Below are 23155 nucleotides of genomic sequence, written 5' to 3'. Positions count from 1 at the left end.
GCCCCGGTTTCCCGGCCCAGGATGACGCCAGTGCAACCGTCAGACACGACGGCCATCACTAATGTTCTATTCTATGGGACTCAGAGATACAGCTATTTCAATGTGACCCAAAAAATACTCACGGAAGGTGATTATGTTCAAGCTGATATTCATAAATTCCACCATCGTAAACGTGTGGTATTGTCTCATAGTCAGTTGATTGGTCCTCTTGTGTTTCCCCATCGTGTTGCAGGGCCTCGTAAACGAGCTTCCAGCAATATTGGAAGACGTTGCTTTGGCTTTGTCCAATGTCTTGTTCTTGTAGCATTCTCGTCGTCGTCCTCTCACGCGGCACGCAAACATAATATTCGTCTGAAGATGGACCAGCAGAAATGGTTACGTTTCTTGGCTAGACAGATGCATGCATATCCGAAGGAACTTTGCATCGTACTTCTGATAACACAGGCATTGTAATATCGTATTATTCGCCGACATCGGGCAAGCGACTTTCGATTAAAATGTCTCCCCTGTACGGGTATATGCCTAATGGATGTACGAATAAAGGTTGTAGACATATGGCTGACGACATATGGAAGTTTGGATCTGGCCGTGAAGCATGCTCGGCTAGTCCAATTGTAAAGCGACCGCTCACGATAAGCGGGAAATCCGGTTTCGTGACTGCTTTATACAGCTGATGGTTGTCCATATTCGCAGCTTCGAATACGATGCAGGTCCCCTGATAATTACCCCTGCACATTTTCTCCTGTGGAGACATTTGAAGGGCGAAATCTACAAAGAAAAAGTTAACACAAGAGACGAATTGATCGTTTGTATTACGAACAGTGCTGATCTTACAAAACAACGCCAAGGCGACCTCGGAAGATTTACAAATGGTCTTGTCAAGAGAATTTGAATTTTCACTCGAGGGGAAAGTGGAATTTATCAAATTTTGAACTTATTCATTTGCCGTTGCTAACACCTTCTGTGAATATTTGTTTGGGTTACATTTTACCAGCTGTATCTCCGTAACCAGTAAAAAACAGGACTTATGTTACGTGTAAGGTCTCATTCGCATTAGTCTACACTATCATCTTCTAAAGCATTTACGTCCTCTATGCACAGTACTGAAGGCTTCTTTCTAGACGAACTCCATTTCATTGCGGTGTGTACTTATTCTACAAGTTCTTTCTGACTTAACTTCTAACTACGTCCCTTGTTACAACAAGGCCCTTGTTATTGTATGAACTCAGGGTTGCTATATCTCTCATTGATCAAAGACGACGCCCCTTTACCTTTTATGGCCCTTGATTTTCCTTATCTCATAACGCCTGTAAAATAATGCAGTCAGTGCAGCATTTCACACAGGCAGCGCGGTTCTGGACGACGCTAGTGAAAATTAAAAATTAACACCTCCACAGACGTAACGCAAAGCTACATCCCAATTTCGTTTTTTAAATTTTTTAAAATAGAAAATAGTAAAAAGTTGTGTTTCAGAAGTATAAAAAATTTGATTTGTAATGTTTTACACCATTTATATTTTACTCCTGGAAAATGTAATTAAAAGTTATTATAAAAAATAATTTTCGAACTTCTTACAGACAGCAAATTTGAAAGTATTTCCTAAAATCGGGTCCCTCAAAATAACGCTAGTAAAATTCGAAAATCGTATCAAATTAGAGAAACCATAGTCTGATTCCAAAGTAGAAGTATAATAGAACTACAATCCTGGAAATTGAAATAAGAACACCGTGAATTCATTGTCCCAGGAAGGGGAAACTCTATTGACACATTCCTGGGGTCAGATACATCACATGATCACACTGACAGAACCACAGGCACATAGACACAGGCAACAGAGCATGCACAATGTCGGCACTAGTACAGTGTATATCCACCTTTCGCAGCAATGCAGGCTGCTATTCTCCCATGGAGACGATCGTAGAGATGCTGGATGTAGTCCTGTGGAACGGCTTGCCGTGCCATTTCCACCTGGCGCCTCAGTTGGACCAGCGTTCGTGCTGGACGTGCAGACCGCGTGAGACGACGCTTCATCCAGTCCCAAACATGCTCAATGGGGGACAGATCCGGAGATCTTGCTGGCCAGGGTAGTTGACTTACACCTTCTAGAGCACGTTGGGTGGCACGGGATACATGCGGACGTGCATTGTCCTGTTGGAACAGCAAGTTCCCTTGCCGGTCTAGGAATGGTAGAACGATGGGTTCGATGACGGTTTGGATGTACCGTGCACTATTCAGTGTCCCCTCGACGATCACCAGTGGTGTACGGCCAGTGTAGGAGATCGCTCCCCACACCATGATGCCGGGTGTTGGCCCTGTGTGCCTTGGTCGTATGCAGTCCTGATTGTGGCGCTCACCTGCACGGCGCCAAACACGCATACGACCATCATTGGCACCAAGGCAGAAGCGACTCTCATCGCTGACGACGACACGTCTCCATTCGTCCCTCCATTCACGCCTGTCGCGACACCACTGGAGGCGGGCTGCACGATGTTGGGGCGTGAGCGGAAGACGGCCTAACGGTGTGCGGGACCGTAGCCCAGCTTCATGGAGACGGTTGCGAATGGTCCTCGCCGATACCCCAGGAGCAACAGTGTCCCTAATTTGCTGGGAAGTGGCGGTGCGGTCCCCTACGGCACTGCGTAGGATCCTACGGTCTTGGCGTGCATCCGTGCGTCGCTGCGGTCCGGTCCCAGGTCGACGGGCACGTGCACCTTCCGCCGACCACTGGTGACAACATCGATGTACTGTGGAGACCGCACGCCCCACGTGTTGAGCAATTCGGCGGTACGTCCACCTGGCCTCCCGCATGCCCACTATACGCCCTCGCTCAAAGTCCGTCAACTGCACATACGGTTCACGTCCACGCTATCGCGGCATGCTACCAGTGTTAAAGACTGCGATGGAGCTCCGTATGCCACGGCAAACTGGCTGACACTGACGGCGGCGGTGCACAAATGCTGCGCAGCTAGCGCCATTCGACGGCCAACACCGCGGTTCCTGGTGTGCCCGCTGTGCCGTGCGTGTGATCATTGCTTGTACAGCCCTCTCGCAGTGTCCGGAGCAAGTATGGTGGGTCTGACACACCGGTGTCAATGTGTTCTTTTTTCCATTTCCAGGAGTGTATTACAGGTTTTAGTTTTTAAAAAAGATATAGAAACTATGAAAAAAAGATACATAAAATGTATATCAGAATTAAATCGTTTAGCGACTAAAATTTTAAATGTATACTACCATTTCAGCCCCAGCACAATACACATGTGACCAAAACAAGCACATAACGCACATGACCCAAAGTTCTCCTTTAGAACCCACCGAAAATTTACCGACACAAAATATACACATAGCATCTTCGTTCTTGGGTGAAGACATTCCCAGGAGAAACTCCAATTCAGAAATTTCAAAGGACACTATTTTTCCATCATCAGTCCTTAATTCTTCAACATTTTACACAAAACTCAAACTTTTTTCACGGGCTCCCATCTGTTTTTGCACTGCTTACTAATACAGTGTGCACAAATACAGGCAACTTTAAACATGTAAAGGTAAGGTCTCCTGTTTCAGCAACTGAAGGGGGTCCAGTTATTGCGAGTAAAGCCTACATTTATCAAATCCATACTATTTTAACTAAAAATATAAATGAAAAGGTTTACTCACAAACGTTAACCTTAAAACTTACTGCTCAAGAGTGTTTATGTGGTGAAAGGCTTACCTGTGATTTTCAGTGAGAAATAATGAAAAATGTAGCACAATGTAAGAACTTTTTTCATTTTCAAAACAAATAATTGTGAACAACTAAGCAATAAGTGAATCGGGCGACGTGTGCGCTCTGCAACAGAGTCGTACAAGCTACACTCCTGGAAATGGAAAAAAGAACACATTGACACCGGTGTGTCAGACCCACCATACTTGCTCCGGACACTGCGAGAGGGCTGTACAAGCAATGATCACACGCACGGCACAGCGGACACACCAGGAACCGCGGTGTTGGCCGACCAATGGCGCTAGCTGCGCAGCATTTGTGCACCGCCGCCGTCAGTGTCAGCCAGTTTGCCGTGGCATACGGAGCTCCATCGCAATCTTTAACACTGGTAGCATGCCGCGACAGCGTGGACGTGAACCGTATGTGCAGTTGACGGACTTTGAGCGAGGGCGTATAGTGGGCATGCGGGAGGCCGGGTGGACGTACCGCCGAATTTCTCAACACGTGGGGCGTGAGGTCTCCACAGTACATCGATATTGTCGCCAGTGGTCGGCGGAAGGTGCACGTGCCCGTCGACCTGGGACCGGACCGCAGCGACGCACGGATGCACGCCAAGACCGTAGGATCCTACGCAGTGCCGTAGGGGACCGCACCGCCACTTCCCAGCAAATTAGGGACACTGTTGCTCCTGGGGTATCGGCGAGGACCATTCGCAACCGTCTCCATGAAGCTGGGCTACGGTCCCGCACACCGTTAGGCCGTCTTCCGCTCACGCCCCAACATCGTGCAGCCCGCCTCCAGTGGTGTCGCGACAGGCGTGAATGGAGGGACGAATGGAGACGTGTCGTCTTCAGCGATGAGAGTCGCTTCTGCCTTGGTGCCAATGATGGTCGTATGCGTGTTTGGCACCGTGCAGGTGAGCGCCACAATCAGGACTGCATACGACCGAGGCACACAGGGCCAACACCCGGCATCATGGTGTGGGGAGCGATCTCCTACACTGGCCGTACACCACTGGTGATCGTCGAGGGGACACTGAATAGTGCACGGTACATCCAAACCGTCATCGAACCCATCGTTCTACCATTCCTAGACCGGCAAGGGAACTTGCTGTTCCAACAGGACAATGCACGTCCGCATGTATCCCGTGCCACCCAACGTGCTCTAGAAGGTGTAAGTCAACTACCCTGGCCAGCAAGATCTCCGGATCTGTCCCCCATTGAGCATGTTTGGGACTGGATGAAGCGTCGTCTCACGCGGTCTGCACGTCCAGCACGAACGCTGGTCCAACTGAGGCGCCAGGTGGAAATGGCATGGCAAGCCGTTCCACAGGACTACATCCAGTATCTCTACGATCGTCTCCATGGGAGAATAGCAGCCTGCATTGCTGCGAAAGGTGGATATACACTGTACTAGTGCCGACATTGTGCATGCTCTGTTGCCTGTGTCTATGTGCCTGTGGTTCTGTCAGTGTGATCATGTGATGTATCTGACCCCAGGAATGTGTCAATAAAGTTTCCCCTTCCTGGGACAATGAATTCACGGTGTTCTTATTTCAATTTCCAGGAGTGTATTTGCGTGTGGTCCCACAAGACTTGAGGAGAATGTAGAGCTAGGATAACAGGGATCCGCTATTGGTGTAGCGGATCCGGGGGGGGGGGGGGGGCGGAGTCCATTTTAGGGCAGGGCCCATACCGTATAGATTGCAAACGTTTAAAGAACGTCATTATCACTAAGATAGGGTGATGCTTGGGAAAATAATTATTGGCTACAAGTTTCGATTACATAGATCATCATTAGGTGCATGAAAATAGTACCAACCTACATCAGCCCAAAAGGCGTTGGTCACAAGTGTGAAACGATGGGGCTTAAGAAAGCATGATAATTTATAGAAAACTGCATCGTTAAAGCTATGGTGGCACATGATTTTCTGCCAGTGGATAAGAATTTAAAAGATCCAGTCATATTATATTTCAATATTGACTTCATAATACTATTTATTATAAGTACACTGGCTAGACACTGCAATAGAAGATATTAAGTTTCGTTTTTTATGCCACTTACAATGCTGTCTTTTGTGCGTTGCAGAACTGTAAACAACAATCTTCAATTTATACGTAGTGTTAAATGTATACGTAACTGTAAGAAGAAGATAAACTGCAGGTTGTCTGATGTATCCTACGGGCACGTCCACTAATAGCACGTGGAAGATAAGAGAGGAACAATGAGCCAGCAAAAATACTGTTATTATGTTGACACTTCATAAAGTCATCTTTTAAATCGTCTGAGGCTTTAAGTTGTCCGGATTATACGAGATACATCAGCTCGTCCCTGCCTGCCCTCAACCACACACTTCGAAATCCCAACATCATGCCCAGCTGGCGGCCTCTTACCTCCACGATAAAAGTGAGACGGCTTAAAATAATCCCTGGATAAAACCAGATCAGATAAGAGGAGTAAGCGTTTATGACGGCGGTATACTTTTGAGGCGTGCGGAACAACTTGCCGGTACCTACTGAGTCTCTCCATGCATGTTTACAAAAAACAGACGTGTAACCTAACGGCGCAAATAACGCGTGTGAAACCTTCAAAGTAGATAACGAGATGCTGCTAGGGATAAAAGAATTTGAAACATTTCATTACAACGTACATAAGCCCCACATCAGTTAACAATATTAATGGAAGTCATATTTCGACACATAATATTTACATCCTATTGTACCAAAACGAAATAGCTGTCAGTCCTATTTATACCAATTTATTACCGTGCCATAAATCGAAGGCTAAAAAGTTAATGCACATATCTTCGTTCTATCTTCAGGCGGCGATATTCCTTCAGTTCGACAGGACGATCTTTATCATGTAGCTGATAAATTAATATATTATTATAACCGTAACGAAACAAAAGTGTTACGTTTCAGTGAAAGGAACGAAGGAAGATTAGATTTAACATTCCGTCGACGACTAATTTCAGAACTTTAGATGGTGATTATTTTTTGAGCTTACATTTTCGTTAGTTACTACACTCAGAGATGCAGCAGTTTCTGCATCAGTTATTAAATCATCGCCATGTTCCAGACCTAAAGTTGGTGTTATCCAGTTTTGGATCCGGAAATATAAAGAACAGTATCAGATTTCTGTCAGATGACAGTGGTGTCATGGGGGATGGAGTACCCAAAATTTAGAACACAGTTTAACACCTTAGTCCACAGCACTTTAATGGACGGTGTATCCTTATGTGAAGATGCACACGACAAACTTCACAGCATGTAACGGGTGGCAGTTTTATTGCCATTCAATACGGCGTACAATCACGAGCCAAAGCATTATGACCACTGTCCTCTGCAATATTTATTGACGCCTGTCTGCGGTGCGGGAAAGTGACGCGAGAAGGGAAATACGTAAGAGACGTATCATTCTCGCGAAGAAATGGGCCGAAAATGGGGAAATAAGTGGACATCAGTGACTTTGTCAAGGGGCAGACTGTCATGGCCCTGTCGGCTAACAGCTTCACAGAAACGGCGAATCTAGTCAGCTCTTTGCGTACTACTGTCGTGAGATCTATGGAAAGCGGCTGAAGGACACAACAAGGTGTTGTTGGACTTCGAACGCCTCATCTCACAACGTGGAGGACGGTAGCTCGCTCTTCGTATCAGGATAGACGACCATCTGTGGCAGATCTCATGACAGTGTACAACAATGGAACAGTCACAAGTATTCGAAGCCCACTATTCAGCGTACACGGTTGAGCATTGGGGTCCACAGCAGACGACCGCTACGTCTACTCATGTTGACCCAACGAAATCGTCAGTTACAATTGCAGTGGGCACAGAATCGTCGAGACTGGACCGCGGATCAATGCAAACGTGTCGCCCGCTCGGGTGAAGCACGTTTCTTGGAAGTCTCCTCGGGTTTGCTGCTGGATCCTAAAATCAGCTCGATTCAGCTGTCCGCCATCTTCAGGGGAACGCCGCTGCTGCTGCTGAGTTCTGCTGAAAACTGATGCCAAGGCTGCAAATTTCCGTCCTATACGGGCTTCCGTGCCGTACGTGGCGCATGCTCCGATCATCACAGTTGCTGTCCTCTTAGACTGGGCAGAACACTGGCGGCAACGATATATCGTACACTCGGACTGGCTGCACTCAAGGACGTTCTGTTTTGATGCAAGATAGTACACGGTTTTAAGCCCTCCTAAGAGGGAAGTAATTGTCTCCGTTGTCAACGGCCTTGCCGCAGTGGTAACACCGGTTTCCGTCAGTTCACCTAAGTTAAGTGCTGTCGGGCTGGGCTAGCACTTGTATGGGTGCCATCCGTTCTGCCGAGCGCTGTTGGCAAGTGGGGTGCACTCAGACCTTCTGAGGCAAACTGAGGAGCTACTTGATTGAGAAGTAGCGGCTCCGGTCTCGGAAACTGACATACGGCTGGGAGAGCAGTGTGCTGAGCACAAGCCCCTCCATATCCGCATCCAGTGACGCCTGTGGGCTGAGGATGACACGGCGGCCGGTCGGTTCCGTTGGGCCTTCATGGCCTGATCAGGAGGAGTTTAGTTTAGTTTAGAAATTGTCTCTGTTAATCAAATTGTCTGTCAACCTAACTACAAGTGCCTCTTTATAAATACTATTCCAAGAACCAGAAGTGTTGGCAGCTATCACAGTCTCGGCAAACTTCATTCAATGTATCTCGTTTAAGCAATGTTCTGCAACCGCCGATTTCCGACGCAGACAGTTTAACCCAAGAACTTGTACATTTGCTGGTTGATTTTAAGGAAAATTCACATTCTGATAAGCAGTTTCGCCGGGCTATGGAGCTTGGACCATCGCCGGGGGTGCATGAAGAGGAGCATAGATCTGTGATTTTAAGGAATTTTAACATTAAGAGTGCATTCCGACCACCTTCCAAGAGTAGAACACTACGCGGCTCTGTGAAACATGATTTGGGGCTTAGGAAGCCTGGCATATATAACATGCCTTATCAGTATGGGAAGGCTTACATCGGCCGTTCGATTTGCGCAGTCCACGACAGGTGCGCGGAACTTCGCCTCATACGAGACTACAACAGCCGGAAAAATCGGCGGTAGCAGAACACTGCTTAAACGAGGGACGCGGGATTGAATTTGACGACACTGTGATAGTTGCCTACACACCCGGTTTTTGGAACATTGTTTATAAAGAGGCATCTGAAATTAGGTTACCAGACAATTTATTAATAGGGAGAATGGCTTTCCTCTCAGCAGGACGTAGAACCCTGTACGATTCCGCTTCAAAACAGAACGTTCTTCAATGCAGCCCGTCAGAGAGCTCGAGAAAAAGTATTTCATTGCGACTCGAGTATATCGTTGCCGCCGCTGATCTGCTAAGGACGGTCCCACCTCCCAACTCTTGGCGGGGCAGCCGATGTGATGGGTGCCGCATGCACCAGGTACGTTACGGGGGCTATATAGGACGACGATTTGCAACGTTGGCATCAGTTTTCAGCTGGACTCCGCATTAGCAGCGTTCTCCTGAATATGGCTGACAGATGGATCGTAGAAATATTGAATCGAGTTGGTTTTATGATCCGGCAGCAAACACGAGGGGCCTGTCGAGACCCATTGTGCAGGAAAAGTTTACGAAGTCACGTTTCTTGTTGCACCAGGTCGATAATCATTCCGCATTCTCCGTCATCCAGGCGAACAGCTGCTCAAAACATGCATAGGGCCACAGATGCAAGACGGTGGGGGCAGTATAATGTCATAGGTGACATTCACGTAAGCTTCCAAGGCACCTGTGGTAGTAATCGAAGGCATCTTGAAAGCAGTGTACCAGGTGGACTTAATCTTGGACCACCTGGAAGGGGCAGTCAGGGCCCGCTCACGTGTTGCTAAGTTAGTTTCGAATACGCTGCAGAAGTTTCCTTGGAAGCCCTCACACGTCCTCCATACTGTCTCGATCTCTCCCCACGTGGTTTCCATATTTTTGGAGCCCGAATGAAACCGTTCGTAGGCGTCGATATGGTTCAAATGGCTCTGAGCACTATGGGACTTAACATCTGAGGTCATCAGTCCCCTAGAACTTAGAACTACTTAAACCTAACTAACCTAAGGACATCACACACATCCATGCCCGAGGCAGGATACGAACCTGCGACCGTAGCGGTCGCGCGGTTCCAGACTGTAGCGCCTCGAACCGCTCAGCCACACCGGCCGGCCGATATGGTTCGGACGAACTTCCACTCCCTTATTTATCTACGTTTTATCGAAAATTGCATATCTGATGTTCAAGAAAGGAGCCTATGGGATCGATGTATTGTGTGCGAACATTTATTTAAAACCCATTCTTTTTAATGTTTTCTGTAATAGTTTTGGAACACATTTTCTTTGATTGTAAGAAAACAGATTCCACTTGTTTCTCTCGATTTCAATTGGCACATATTTCTCATTTTGTAGTATTTTCTTGCAAAAATCTATCATAACATTTCACTGTCCATTAATATGAAAACTGTTATTTTTTTACAAAAAGCAGTAAGGATCTAGATATTAATCCTGTCAAAATATGTCGTTGGTGCCTTTCGCTAAAGAGTTGTGCAATCTCTCTTTAGCCTTCATGTAACACAGTCTTACGTTAGCTTTGAAAGAGAGCAGAGTTGGTTTGGAACTGGAGTGGAACAGTCTTCTCTTTCTTTTAGAATAGGGGTTGCATTTTTCGTCTGAATGCTGAGAGCTTTGAGTGTATCATGTACGTCAGCTTTACTTAATTTAGTGACTATTACCGGAATATGGACCTCGTCAAATTTCAAAGAGCTTTTATTAAGCGAAGTTCATAAAGCTGAAAACGTAAAGTTGTTTGTTTGAATGTTGGAACTGGCAACAACCCACGATGCCTGTACGCCGTGAATTGGTATCTTCAGTGAAACTTAAAAAACTCGCACCTGAAAACCATCCCCTAGGAAACATCAAGACAACGAGCTGAGGCACAAATAGAGTATTTCTACACATGAATATAGGTATTAAAAGTCTTTTTTGGTTAATGCAACAACAGTTTTCGAACTGGTTTCCTCCACTGCTGTTTCCTGTTACGCTATGCTTAGTATTTATAAATCAGTTCGTTCTGGTAAAGAAATGCAGATACGTCGTTTAAATTTTCATAGTAAAGTCTTGTTGATTGAACTGAGGGAACTATAGTTTTAAAGTAGGCAATAGCAAACATTTTTCCATGAAAGTATTGACCGTCTAGTCTAACAGTGGGATAAATGTGTTAACAATCATGGAGATTACTTTTGAAATAATAAACAGTTTACTTACTTTATTCATCTCTCTCGTTTTCAATTGACTACCACTTATACATCACGTTGGTTGATGTCTTCCCTGACGACGACGGCATCTTCTGGTATGTCAACTGTCCTTGTCTCGAGATCAGAATCATGCAGCTGTGGTTTGAAGAGCATGATAGTGAGCTCATCTTGATCTCTTTACCACCAAATTCGGCTGATCTGGATGAGAAAGGGCATATCTGGGACACTATCGGTCGCCATCCCCACTCCAACACCAGTCAGTAATTTACGGGAACTGCCTGACCTGTGTATAGACATCTGGTACGTCCGGAAACCTATATCATGCAGAATCGCTGCAGTTTGGCGCTCTAAAGGTGGACCAACGTGGTATTAAGAAGATGGTCATAATGTTTTGGCTAGACAGTATGTAATGTATATACAGAGTGAAGCGAAATTCGCACACACCTCACATGCCAGCGATAAAAAAATATCTTTGACAAAGTTTCGGCCAGCGAGTACATCCGACAGAAAAAGGACGTTAAAGTGTGGCAATCTGGCAACAATGTAATCACATGTATGGTAGCTGCCTCTGTCAGCACATATCACTTGTGCTGTGCAGGTGGTGCAGTGGGTAGAGCTTTGGGTTAGCATACAGGAGGTCGAAGGTTCGATCTTGAGTTGAGGCCCTTGTTTTTCTTTTTATTTGCTAATTTCATTCTGACATTTCATACTGTAATATACACCGTTTCTTATGTCTCATGTATCTTAAATTTACAACATTTTGTCACGCTGAGCATAACAAATACGTGGTTAGAGAAATAAGAAATACAGTTGAAACAAATGACCTGTCATAGGACAGAATAACTACAAAAACAATATCAATTTCGAGATGCTAAAGATGATAACACAGTACAGTAACAGAACATCTACTTGTCATTTATGCTACATGTAATATGAGCGCTCAGATGTTGCACATTAGCAACCAGTGACAATAATAATGTCCATATTAATGACCGCATGACCCTCACAACAAAATACGTTATCCTCAGAACAACAGATGCTCAAAGCGACCTCCCTGCACGTCCAAACACTGCGGAATCCGCCAGACCATACAGCTCTCTACCCCTCGCAGTACATCTGCGTCCACAGTAACAAGAGCAGCAGGAACTCGAGCTACCAATTCTTCCACATTCGTCAGAGGAGTAGAGTACACGTGCGTCCCGAGGCTATTAATGTCAGGCAAACGCGATGTCTATACAACTGTCATTTCCCTGGGAATGTTCTGCCCAAATACTGTTGCACATTAATTCCAGAGTATGGAGGTGCGCCATCATGTTCGAACCATATCCTCTGCCGAACATGTAGTGGAACTTTTCCAGCGAGTGGAAAGGGATACTTTCAAAGCTGACCAATCTTCAATTTCTATGGTTGTAGTATGAAAGTGCAAATGTTTTCTAGAGGACCCGCTGCGCCGGCCGAAGTGGCCGAGCGGTTCTAGGCGCTTCAGTCTGGAACCGCGCGACCGCTACGGTCGCAGGTTCGAATACTGCCTCGGGCATGGATGTGTGTGATGTCCTTAAGTTAGTTAGGTTTAAGTAGTTCTAAGTACTAGGGGCCTGATGACCTCTGATGTTAAGTCCCATAGTGCTCAGAGCCATTCGAACCAATTTTTTGGACCCGCTGCAATTGCTGTTGACGATTAAGATGCCAGATACCGGACCACCTGGACCACATTTACCAAACAAAAAAACATTCCAGAATGAGATTTTCACTCTGCAGCGGAGTGTGCGCTGATATGAAACTTCCTGGCAGATTAAAACTGTGTGCCGGACCGAGACTCGAACTCGTGACCTTTGCCTTTTGCGGGCAAGTGCTCTACCAACTGAGCTCCTGTGCTTGGGTAGCTCAGTTGGTAGAGCACTTGCCCGCAAAAGGCAAAGGTCCCGAGTTCGAGTCTCGGACCGGCACACAGTTTTAATCTGCCAGGAAGTTTCAAAAAACATATCCTTCGGCCCAGGATCGAACCATCGACCTCCTGCACGCTAACTCAAAACTGTATCCACAGCACAAAGAATACATGTTGACAGAGGCAGTTACCATACATGTGGTTACAGTGTTGCCAGATTGCCACTCTTTAACGTCCTTTTTCTGCTTGATGCACTCGCCCGCCGAATTTTTGTGAAAGACATTTTTTTATCGCTGGCATGTGAGGAGTCGCCCTCCGAAGCCCGAGTGCGTGAATCTCGCTTCACACTGTATATATACAGGGTGAAGCGAAATTCGTGCAATCGGGCTTCGCATCTATGGTGGTCCATTGATCGTGACCGGGCCAAATATCTCACGAAATAAGCGTCAAACGAAAAAGCTACAAAAAACGAAACTTGTCTAGCTTGAAGGGGGCAAACCAGATGGCGCTATGGTTGGCCCGCTAGATGGCGCTGCCATAGGTCAAACGGATATCAACTGCGTTTTTTTTTAAACAGGAACTCCTACTTTTATTACATATTCGTATAGTACGTAAATAAATACTCATGTTTTAGTTGGACCACTTTTTTCGCTTTGTAATAGATGGCGCTCAGAAAACGATGCGTAACATTTCAGCTGATATCTGATTTGAACGCCGGACGTTGTGGCCGACCGGTTCTAGGCACTTCAGTCCGGAATCGCGTGACTGCTACGGTCGCAGGTTCGAATCCTGCCTCGGGCATGGATGTGTGTGATGTCCTTAGGTTAGTTAGGTTAAAGTAGTTCTAAGTTCTAGGGGACTGTTGACCTCAGATTTTAAGTCCCATAGTGCTCAGAACCATTTGAACCATCTGATTAGATGCATTAAAATCCGTTTGTGAAAGCCTGCAATTTTGAAAACAATGGGTTTGTTTATAAATAACTTTTCTGCTACCAGTCAAGATTTTCTTTTATTTGTATTTTGCACGAAGCGTTTCGGGGAATGATTCCCATTATCAAGTACATTTTTCTCTGTGCAGATTATCATTTTCATATAATGTTTTTGATATGTGAGTTCCGCTTTGTTCTGTTGACTTTATCTATTCTTATGGTCCTCTTGCGTAGAGTCTCAAACATGTTAGACATCACACACAATTTTCTGTGCACAACGTACATCTAGAATAACTTAAATTGTACATGTAAGTTATTCACGATGTACAATGTGCAAAAAAATTGTGTGTGAAGTTTAAGGGTGTGAGACTCTGCACAAATGGACTGTAAGAAAACTTAAAGTCAACAGAACAAAACAGAGCCTCCCACATCAAAAACATTACGTCAAAATGTCGTTGTACACAGAGAAAAACGCACTTGAAATAATTTCTCTAAACCCATCGTGTAAAATATAAGTAAAAAAAATCATTACTGGCAGCAGGAAAGTTATTTATAAACAAACCCATCAACTGGTATCTTTCAGCAAGTAGAAAACCTACATCTGAAAACAAGATTAAAAATTTTTATCTGGATCAATTCTTATACATCACAGAAGAGTTTCTGTTTCAAAATTTGAGGTTTAAAATGTTCGAAAGTATTGCGTACCTATGCAAATTTGAAAGCAATATAAAAAAAATTTCTGGCCCAATTCTTATACACCATACATCAGTTTCACAATCGAAATTTGGCACTTTAGACGTGCAGAAGGATTGAATACCTATATTTTTTGTAACTTCTATTGTAAATAAGGCACTCCTTGTAATTTTTTTCTGGTTTACTTAACTTGAACCATAAATCGTGACCATACTTTATTATAAAAACCGTTATCGAAGGTGGCGCTTTGAAAACATTGTTTACCAACATGACGCAAATATTTTCCACTCTCATTGACTAAAAGTGAGGGTTTTTTCCATAAGGAACAATACTTTAAATGTAGGCATTTTTCATATATTTTTCTCTATAACAGTGAATGTGTCAGTATTCGGATAGCTGTATTAACTTCACTCAAATTTGTTTTCGTAACGATTTGACAGCGGCTTATCAACTGTCTATGAGAGCGAAATGTTAGCGTTACATTTATTCCCAGTTTCTCAGGCCTTTCCTTTGAGTATCCGACACGATGAAAAGACACCCTCAATACACACAACTTTGTAGTTTATACATTTAATGCAGACCATATTTCTTTCCAGTATCGTACTGAGGATATTCGTGCTTAACGAACATATCGAAATTTATCTAAATGAACCTGAATTACACCAATAAAATTTCGAATGTTGTTCAAAGATATTTACAGATTATTTTGGTAGAAATGACCTGTGGTCATTGATGTCTCGTTACAGAGTAGTAATGCAGTTATGATTCGTTCATTTGCCATTACTTGTATGAAAATATCTTCACAACAGTGTTAAAGCCAATACAAAGCAATAACCAACACATACAACACAAAACACTAACTATATAACAACCACGATGAAAAAGTAGCAATGTACTGCTGCAGTGCTATCGCTGGTTCCTGTTAGATCCTCAAAGTTAAATTGGGCTTGCCTGGAACATCTGTCCTGGACTATCAAGCGCTATTGGCAAACTCGGTGCACTCAGCCCTTGTGAGCCCAATGGAGGAGCTACTTGATTGAGAAGTAGCGGCTTTGGTCACGAAAACTGACAACGCCCAAGAGAGCGGTGTGCAGACCACATGCCCCTCCATATTCGCATCCAGTGACATTCTGTACTTCATCCTGCTTACGTGTTCTTCTTCAGTAATATTCCATAATGGACCATTCTGTAGCTTGTTGGCCTCCATGCCCTACCAGGATAGAGTCAAGATCCTGCCTCAACACTTGAAGGTGTAAACTTGCTGGCACGACTATACGCTGACCACACTTTGTTTGTGTAATACTCTGTCGTCAGCAATGACGTGAGCTCACATCGTGAATTTCTGACAATCTCGGTAAGCAGCCTGAACCCTCCAACAATTGTCAGGCAGATAAACAAATATATTCCAATCTCGTATCTTGTGACTCAACCCACCTGCATTTCGAGGAGTCTCCCCCGGACAATGTATAACTTCAAAATCGAACTCGCTTAACTGTAAAGCCCACTGAGTCAAGCTGTTAGTCGGATCCTTAAGGCCCAGAAGCCATTTTAGTGCTGTTTAGTCCGAACATCCATGTATATTACAAAATCGATGTACATATATATGTACATACATTTTTATGTATGTATTTATGCATGTAGGCTTCCGTTCCTCATCTCCTTCTAAGCTACTGGACCATTTTCAGCCAAACTTGATACACATATCACTCAATACCTGAAAATCACCGCTGTGGGGGGTAAGAACCATCTACCTGGCAGAGGAGTGGGTGTGTGGGTGAAAAAGCAGTGTATCCCATAACACGAGAATACTCATACTTTAGTCATCCAGTGTTTGAGAAAGAGAGCACTTAGAAACTTGTAACAAACTTTACACATAATCTCAAACATTATGAAATTTTCCTCTCTGACGACTCCCACAAAAGAAAAGTTTATCACTTATTACGTTTCCACTGTTCTTGCAGTCAAATTACTGCTTGAAGCATGACATTTTAATTTATTGTTTCTCTTCTACTGACTCTGTTCATAACAAATTTCACGGACAGTAGCCCTGTATACCACTGGATGTATCTGAAAACTTATATCATTACACAGCACATAGTTAAGGGGAGTTGGAACGCCCTATCACGACAATATTAAATTTAAGAACTTTACATCCCTGTATTTCAGGAACGAATGTAGTCATTGACATGAAACTTTTACAGGATATTAAACTGTATGTTCTGAATCTACTGAACTACAATAATTGCATTTCAGCCACTGCTTTCGGAAATACAATTTTTAATTACACGCTTAAAATTTTGTGTACTTTTATTGTACGATGTCCTAAATAATTTTAATTATACAAAACATTATGTTCTTCTTTTAGTTCAGTAGATTCAGGATATGTATGTTATTACTCCCTGAAAATTTGAATATTCTACTCGAAGTTGCTTCTGAGATTTAGGGAAAAATGCAACAGAAAATGTAAATTTTCAGGAGCGGCTTCTAAAGTTGCAAAAGACTGTAACTCAATTAATATATACTTATTTTTTTTCATTTCGTCACTCAGAAGTACCCTGCACCATACTGTATATCATCCTCTTGGTCTTTTTCCAAGTTTTTCTTCTTTTCCTCTTTTTGAACTCCCTAGTGGTTAACTGTGGTGCATACTCTGTTTTATCAATGCGAACCTTGTCCATCCGTTCAAGTTCTCTGATGCAGTTTGCTCCAGGATTAATTCCCATATTCTGTAGGACTTTCATCCTACCAATGTTGCCATCATTAAAAGCAATAACAGTATCACTGACCCCCAACTTTAGTGTCTTCATTCCAACAACAACATTTTTGGTAAGTGAGTCCGTATAAGATTATTGAACGACTCATTGGAATTTTGAGTCTGACTATGCAGCGGGGCGGAGTGGCCGTGCGGTCTTGGGCACCATGTCACGGAGTGCGTGGCTCCTTCCGCCGGAGGAACGGGTCCTCCCTTGGGCGCGTGTGTGTGTGTGTGTGTGTGTGTGTGTGTGTGTGTGTGTGTGTTTGTGTGTGTTTGTGTGTATTTCTCTTAGCATAAATTAGTTTAAGTTAGTTTAAGTGGTGTGTAAATCTGGAAACAGATGACCTCAGCAGTTTGGTCCCTTGGGAATTGACACACATTTGAACGTTTTCTGACCATGCAGACACTTCTTCAGTAAATCAGGAGTGCCACATCTCTTTGAATAGGTTTTATGATATCTATGACTGCTGGTGGGATGGAATGTTTGTGGCTGTATGAACTGTTTGAATACTGGGCATTGCGGTAATTGCACCATGAATCAGGTCCAGGAGGGCAAAGGTGGTGTACTGGTTTTTCATCAGTTGACAGTCTGTGGAGGAAGGTATCCCATACTGCTTGCTTCGTTTTCAACAAATCCTCAGTATTATGTCTAATGACCATCCCATAATACTGCTGTAGTTCATCAATCATTTTGTCTGTCAGTCTGCCTCTTATGGTTTTACCATCAGAAAGTTTCTTGTCTCTCAAACTTTGTTTCAACTTCCTCAACCTGCTGCCCATCCTCTTCTAGGCATGACAAACACTTTTAACCTTTATAACATAGCAATCCACAGCCTTCTAGGTAACAAAGTACCGATTGTATTAGATCTTGAAGTAATACACGTAATAATTTTAACATTTTCAACCTGTGTAGATTATATGTACAAAAATAAAATATTCCCATGTGAGTTTATAAGTGATATATATATATATATATATATATATATATATATATATATATATATATATATATATATTATTCGGAAAATTGCAACTTTTATAATGAGATAAAAAACCGAAAATGTGAAAAAAATTCCGTTCTAACTCCCCTTAAGGAGATACTGTTGGGTAAGCTACTGTGGGAGTCAGCACAGACATAAATAAGCAAGAAGAGAATTTGTAATGGCCAGTGGCAGGAATCCAAAATGATCTGTACATAACACTTCCAAATTAATGGAACACTTTATTTCTAAACAGGAAAGAACCATAACTTAACTTTTTGTTATGAGATGGTTTCATGTGCTTGCTGTGTCTCCTACATGCAACTACTACTTGTAGACCACAGGCTAAGTTTCATCTTACCATTAGTCAATACTGATGCTCTCAAAGTCTGAGACCGAACTGGGCCTGACCAGTATGGGCGGCTGGTTACGTCTCTGCGTCGAAAGTAGGTGCTGAACTCTGTCTTCCTGTAGGTGTGGTACTGCCTGCTCTTTCTGTTGGACTGTGGGTCAGTGCCTTCTTGATGCCATTTTGCACCACTGCACTGGTAAGAGTGCAGTCGATGCTTTAGGACTGCATAGATGCAACATCATAAACATTGAGCTGCTTGAAATTGGTACTGTATGGCGAAATTCACCAGAAGTACAGGCGAAATATATCAACAGATATGTATGAAAATATGTTAACTACATGAGAAATATATCTGACATGCATCTAGGTGGACAAGCCACAGGTAAAAAGTTCGCCCTATACCCTTTCTATTGTATTGTATTGTATGTTAACCGGGGGGCTAGAAACGGCGGAGAGGCTCCGTCTCTGCCGCAGCCGCAGTGGTCTACAACCCCACGATGACTACCGCAGTCCACTTCACCCCTCCGCCGCCCCACACCGAACCACTCCTTCATGGTTATTGTGCAGTTCGGCTTCCGGTGGAGCCCCCCCTCCCCCCCCCCCCCCCAAGGGAATGTCTCACACCAGACGAGTGTAATCCCTATGTTTGCGTGGTAGAGTAATGGTGGTGTACGCATACGTGGATAACTTGTTTGCGTAGCAATCGCCGACATAGTGTAGGTGAGGCGGAATAAGGGGAACTAGCCCGCATTCGCCGAGGCAGATGGAAAACCGCCCAAAACCATCCACAGACTGGCCAGCTCACCGGACCTCGGCACAAGTCCACTGGGCGGATTCGTGCTGGGGACCAGGTGCTCCTTCCCAATCCGGAATGCCGTGCATTATTAGACCGCACGGCTAACCGGGCAGGTTCCTATACTCCTAGTTACACTCTGGAAAGGATTACTTTCATAGTAAGAACCATCAGTCTTCTATTAGGGTAAGCATGATAAAGTGTACAGAGAAGAGGAAGGGGGGGATGGACAGATAGTGAGGGGAAAGGAGATGGGCACAGATAGAGGGAGGAAGATGTAAATAGAAAATGTACAGAGAGGGGAGAGGGATAGTGACAGAGAAAACGGAGAAGAGAAGGGGGATAGAGAAAGGAAAGATGGTGGAAATGAACAGAAGGGCGGGAGGAATAGTGTGGGAGTGGGAGGAGGAGGAGAGGGACAGAGTGAGGGAGAGAGGAGGAGATGGACAGACAAAGGCAACAGGAGGAGATGAACAGGGAGATAGGAAGGGGGAGATGAACAGAGAGAGGGAGATGAGGAGACAGGCGGAGAGGGGCAGGAGGAAAGGGACAAAGTGAGGGGGATCGTGGAGACAGAATTAGAGGGGAGGAGCCTATTGATAGAGAGAGGGGGAGGAAATTTGGAAATTTGCGGTAAGTTCTATGGGACCAAACTGCTGTGCTCATTGGTCCGTTAGCTTACACACTACTTAATCTAACTTTAACTAACTTACGCTAAGGACAAAACAAACACCCAGCCCAAGGGAGGGCTCGATCCACCGACGGGGGGAGCCGCGCGAACCGTGACAAGGCGCCCTAGACCGCCCGGCTACCACGCGGCTGAGGGGGAGGAGGAGATGGGTAGAGAGAGGGGGAGAAGGAGACGGACAGAGCATGGGGGTGAAGGAGATGGACAGAGAGCAGCTAAGGAGGAGACAGAGAGAGGGCAAAAACTGGAATTAAGACATACCTGGGCAATGCTGGGTACTCAGCTAGTCTGTTAGGGTATCGACCACACAAGTCGCAACGGAAATAAGTGATTGTGTAAATCATACTAAAAATCTCCTTTTGTGTAGTAGAGTAATTCTTCTCCTCCTTCTTTAGCTGTCTAGAAGAACAAGCTATCAGGTGTTCTGCTCCATCAGTTCCTGACTCAGATTGCACCACAGGTCATGACTGTTCACATAACATGATAATACAAACTGTTTCCGATAATCTAGCAAAGTAAGTATGGGACCAGTGGTCAATAAATCGTTTAATCACACGAAGGATTCTTCGCATTCTGGAGTTCAATGACAGTTCATTCCCTTTCAATAAATGTATCGGAGGTCTTCGATTTCTGCAAAATGTGACCCAAATCTTCTGAAATAATTAGCTATCCCAAGATTGAACTGTAGGTGTCAGGAATTCCCACACAGCTTGCATTGCGAGTTTCTACAACATATGTTGAATGTGGCGCAGCTAGCCAAATCTATCAAATATGGTCTCAGCATTAAAAACTACTTTACTATCCCTGTGGTTGGTCAGTTCACACTTCATTCTAGCCAATAATTGGCTGATAAAGCAAACTTATTTCAGTACAAATGACATACTAAATGTTGGTCATGCTCCTCATAAATGACTATAGACAAAATGTAATTGCACCATGAGTTCCTGGATCTCCTTAGAGGAGATTATAATATTGTCCAGCTATACCAAGTGTTATTTCTGCTTTAATCAGCGTAGTACCTGCACATTTGGTATGCATCTATGGCTGTCCTTTGATTTAAATATCTGTAGCCACAATAAAATCTACAAGCCTTACTTCTCTCTGAGCTGTTTTTTTGACACAGTTACTACCGATGCTATCCAAGAGCAGGTACTCTCTTCCATAAACCCATCATGGAGCTGCTGATTAATGAACATCACCAGTTGCAGATGATATGGAATTGGTACAGTTTTGTATACACAACTCAATCACTCCCAGTGGGAACATTATACAGGTTTAGTGGCGTAGCTGGTAATGGTCTGAAAAGGTTAAAAAACTCCAAGTGTTCTTCTAATAACCTTCCCAAATGCTCTCTATCACATTCTTTTAAAAACGACAACTCCCCCCACTGTGTGGCTGTATCTACAGACTCACCATCGTTTGAAAATTCTTCCCTGAAATTCTTATCTAATTCTTCCTCCTCCAATACTTCCAAGTTAGCTATCAGCGAACCTCCAGGTAGCTCCACTTCTAGTGAACCGAAATTGTCCACAATGACAGGATCTTTCATCAATCTCTTTTACATAGGATAAACTATGACAAATAAAACACAGTGTCTTGTCTAATTCTTCGTTTTCTAACAAGGGCTCAACCACACACAATGTATTAACTGGCATGTCCACTCCTAAGTCCATCCAGACTGTCTTCCCCATTACTCCCCTTCTGGACTTACATCCCATGAGTCGACTCAAAGAGCTTAGAGACCAAGTATGGAGCTCAGAGTGCTTCCCTGAAGCCTAGGGCGTGCCTGGTCCTTTCAGCAGTAAAACTGAGATCGAACAATGCCCCACCGAGCTTCCCCCTCCCCCCCTCCACTCCTTTGTCCTCCTGTAGCTCGACTTCTGCATGATGTTCAATCAGGAAAACAAGTTCAAATAAGACGTCATAACTTAATCCCATGCTAGGGAGAACTTCCACGCAATCCCAGAAGCCAGTCCCCCCTGTGGAAATCCAATACTGCCAAACCGAGTAAGCGAATACTACCCCCACCTACATCACTTAGCATACAATGGGATGGGTTCAGATTTCTTATATCAAGCTTGCTCTGACTGGCTACAGATACCTGCAATCCAATATGTAGCAAAAATTTGCACACTCTTGCTGCTACATAGTTGGTTAAACAATAGTCGGCCACTGGTTCCACACTTAGGTACCATGTGCAAATATTTACTGGGAATGCTGCACTGTGGTTCCACAGCTTCCTCTTTCATTTAACGTTATGGTGCAAGATCCACCCTGTAGTCTCCTTCCTCAAGTTTTTGTATACCTGTACTGACAATTTCGTTCAGAGTGTCCAACATATTTATACTTCTTGCATTGCAACTTTCTGCAATACATGTTGAATGTGCCCCAGCTGACCACATGTAAAACACATGGTTGTGTGTGTGTGTGTGTGTGTGTGTGTGTGAATTTTCCTAAAGGGCCAAACTGCTGAGGACATCGGTCCCTAGACTTACACACTACTTAAACTAACTAATGCTAAAAAGACACACCCATGCCCGAGGGAGGTCTCGAACCTCCGACGGGAGGGGCCGCGAAATTCGTGACATAGCGCCTCAAACCGCGCGGTCACTCCACGTGGCTAACACATGGTCTCAGCATTAAAAACTACGTTATTCTTCCTATGTTTGGTCGTTGCATCGATCTTGACCAAAGCTGTTGCAGCTGTTAAAGCCACGTTTAATTTTTGTGAAAACCCTACGCACACTTTACGTGTCATCTCGGCAGGTAGACTCCGAATAAGCGTATCTACTGCTATTTGCTCTGCTTCCAAGAAAACAGCCCCACTGGCGTTGTCATCATCTGTCAGTTTGAACATATTAATGTTTATTTTCCTTACGCATTCCACAAAACTCCCCACAGACTCTCCCTTTCTCTGAGTGTTCCTTTAAGTTGTTCCAGATAATACCTAAATGTGTTCTTTCTTCTATAAGGCTCCAGCAGTTCTTCCTGAAAGTCCTGGAAAGACAGAGCACTTTGCAACTTCTCATGATACATCACATATGCTCTAGCATCATCTACTAATTTCACTAGAGCCATATTTAAAAACTGCTCGTCATTCCAGTTCATCAA

The 23155-nt window shown here is 44.2% G+C and overlaps 1 protein-coding gene across 2 annotated transcripts in view; it reads left to right on the top strand.

Moving 5' to 3' along the window:
- The window catches only part of LOC126252982 (ATP-dependent translocase ABCB1-like), a 251623-nt gene that overhangs the window by 143085 nt on the left and 85383 nt on the right, over positions 1 to 23155 (top strand). The gene's annotated exons all lie outside the window — the stretch shown is intronic.

Source organism: Schistocerca nitens, chromosome 4 (genome assembly GCF_023898315.1).
Source record: "Schistocerca nitens isolate TAMUIC-IGC-003100 chromosome 4, iqSchNite1.1, whole genome shotgun sequence".
Lineage (NCBI taxonomy): Eukaryota > Metazoa > Arthropoda > Insecta > Orthoptera > Acrididae > Schistocerca > Schistocerca nitens.
Note: the sequence above shows the minus strand (reverse complement) of the source record. Positions and strands in the feature narration are given on the sequence as shown.